We start from the raw sequence: 2,500 nt of genomic DNA, 5'->3' as shown, positions 1-2,500 counted from the left end.
GAGTCGTAAGAGGCTACAAAAAAGGGACGGGGGATGGAATTAGGAGTCCTACTACCTGTGGCCCCAAAGGGGACATTACTGATAAAAAGTAAAGGCATATGAAGGTCTGGGGATTTTCCAACCAGTACCCTAGGGTTTGGGTCTTTTAATGTGCGTGGATGTGATACAGATGAGAGTAAAAGGGAAGAGATAGGCAGTATATTTGCGAGAAGAAAGATGGATGTGCTGGCTTTGAGTGAAACTAAAATGAAAGGGAAAGGCGAGTGCGATTTTGGGAGTGTAGCTGGGAGGTACTCAGGAGTGAAGAGGGGACGAGGGAGAGAAAGGGTGGCTATACTAGTAAGTGAAGAGATAAATAACCGTGTAGTGGAGTGGAACGAGGTTTCATCAAGGTTGATGTGGATGAAGGTGAAGCTGGGAAGGGAGATGTGGGTTTTTGTAAGTGCGTATGGACCTGGTAGTGAGAAGAGCGTAGAGGAAAGGGAGGCTTTTTGGGTAGATATAGTACATAGAGGGATTAGGGAGAAATGTCAATGTAGTTGTATTGGGAGACCTTAATGATAGGGTAGGAAACGAACCAATAGATGGAGTGATTGGGAAGTATGGAGTTCCAGGTAAAAATCGTAATGAAGAATAATGGTGGAGATGTGTCTTGAAAGAGAGTTGAGGATAGCAAATACAGTGTTTAGGAAGAAAGTCAAGCATGGGAGACGGTGGTGGATGGAAGGGTGACAGATAGAGCGTTAATGGACTATATAGTGGTGACCAGGAGTATTGTAGGAAGAGTTAAGGATGTACATGTTCTAAGGGGAGAGAGTGGAGGAATACCAGATCATTTTCTGGTGGAAGGTAAATTGAGAGTGGAGAATAGGTGGAGAAAGAGGAAGAGGAGAAGGTAAGGAGGTACTTAGAGTGAACTCCTTAAATGAGAAAGAAAAGGAGAAAAGGAGAGAAAATAAGAAGCTGAGAGAGGAGTTGGAGGAAGTGAAGGATAGAGTAGAACTAGGAGTGGATGAGGGATGGGGATGATTCAAGGAGGGAGTCATAAGGTGTGCAAAGATGGTGTGTGGAACAAGGAGGGCGGAAGGAAATAGAAAGAAGGGTAGTGAGTGGTGGGATGAGGATGCAAATAAGGGTTTAGAAGAAAAGAAACGGGCATTCATAGATTGCTACAAATTAGGACGAGGGAATCGTATGAGAGGTACAAAGTAAAGAGAAGGGAAGTTAAGCATAAGATAAAGGGAAGCAAAGAGGAGAGCAGATGTAAAATAGGGTAAGAGTATGACAGAAAACTTTGAAAGTAATAAAAAATTGGAAAGAAATTAAAAGAGGAAGAGGAGGCGAATCAAGTAGAGAAGAAAAAGTAAAAGGTGCAGATGGAGAGATGATAATGGAAGAGAAGGTAGTGAGAGGAAGGTGGGCAGAGTATTTTAGGGAGTTGCTAAATGTGAAGGAGGATAGGGCGGGAAAGGTAGTTGCAGTGGGAAGTGCTAAGAAAATGAGAGTGATGAATGAGGAAAATGGAGGAGAAATGGGGAAAGATGAAGTGAAAGCAGCTGTTAAGATGATGAGAGCAGGCAAGGGACCTGGATTGAATGGATGTCATGCAGAATGTCTGAAGAAAGGAGGTACAGTGATGGTGGACTGGCTGGTGAGGTTATTCAATGTTTGCTGGAGAGAGAGTAGAGTGCCGGAGGACTGGAGGAGTGCCTGTATAGTTCCGCTTTACAAGGAAAAGGGAGAAAAGTGTGAGTGTAGTAGTTTCAGGGGGATCAGCTTGTTGAGTGTAGTTGGGATGGCTTATGGGAAGGTCTTGATTGAAAGGATTATGAGAGGAACAGAGAGAGTAATTGGTGAGAAACAGTGTGGTTTTATGACGGGTGGGGGTTGTGTAGATCAGCTTTTTGTGGTAAGATAGATATGCGAGAAAGCTATAGGAAAAGGTAAGGATGTTTTTTGGGCTTTTATGGATCTGGAAAAGGCTTACGATAGGGTAGACAGGAAGGCACTGTGGGAGGTACTGCAGATATATGGGATAGGAGGAGAGCTGTTAAGAGCAGTCAAGAGTTTTTAAGAGAGTAGTAGAGCTTGTGTTAGGATTAGAAATGGAGAGAGTGAATGGTTTGAGATAAAGGTGGGACTTCGTGCGGGATGTGTTATGACACCCTGGTTGTTCAATCTATACATGGATGGGGTTGTGCGAGAGGTGAATACAAGGGTAGTGGGTCAGGGGTTGGAGATGGTTAAAGAAAATAGAGAGAAGTGGGAAATAAGCCAGTTGTTGTTTGCTGACGACACTGCGCTTGTAGCAGGATCAGAGGAGGGATTGAGGAAGTTAGTGACAGAGTTTGAGAAGGTGTGTGAAAGAAGGAAGCTGAAGATAAATGTGGGCAAAAGTAAGGCGATGATATGTACAAGGGGAGAAAGTGACAGCAGGCTGGAAGTGACCATTAATGGTGAGAGACTGGATGAAGTGGATAGTTTTAGAACCTTGGGTGCG

At 44.0% G+C, this 2,500-nt stretch overlaps 1 protein-coding gene across 1 annotated transcript in view; it reads right to left on the bottom strand.

Moving 5' to 3' along the window:
• LOC143039329 (nephrin-like) overlaps positions 1 to 2,500 on the bottom strand; it is a 587,580-nt gene that overhangs the window by 316,051 nt on the left and 269,029 nt on the right. The gene's annotated exons all lie outside the window — the stretch shown is intronic.

The sequence above is a fragment of the Oratosquilla oratoria genome, chromosome 26, assembly GCF_046742065.1.
Source record: "Oratosquilla oratoria isolate Oo_2021 chromosome 26, ASM4674206v1, whole genome shotgun sequence".
In the NCBI taxonomy this organism is placed as follows: domain Eukaryota; kingdom Metazoa; phylum Arthropoda; class Malacostraca; order Stomatopoda; family Squillidae; genus Oratosquilla; species Oratosquilla oratoria.
The sequence above is the reverse complement of the archived record's forward strand: the minus strand, read 5'-3'. Positions and strand labels throughout refer to the sequence as shown.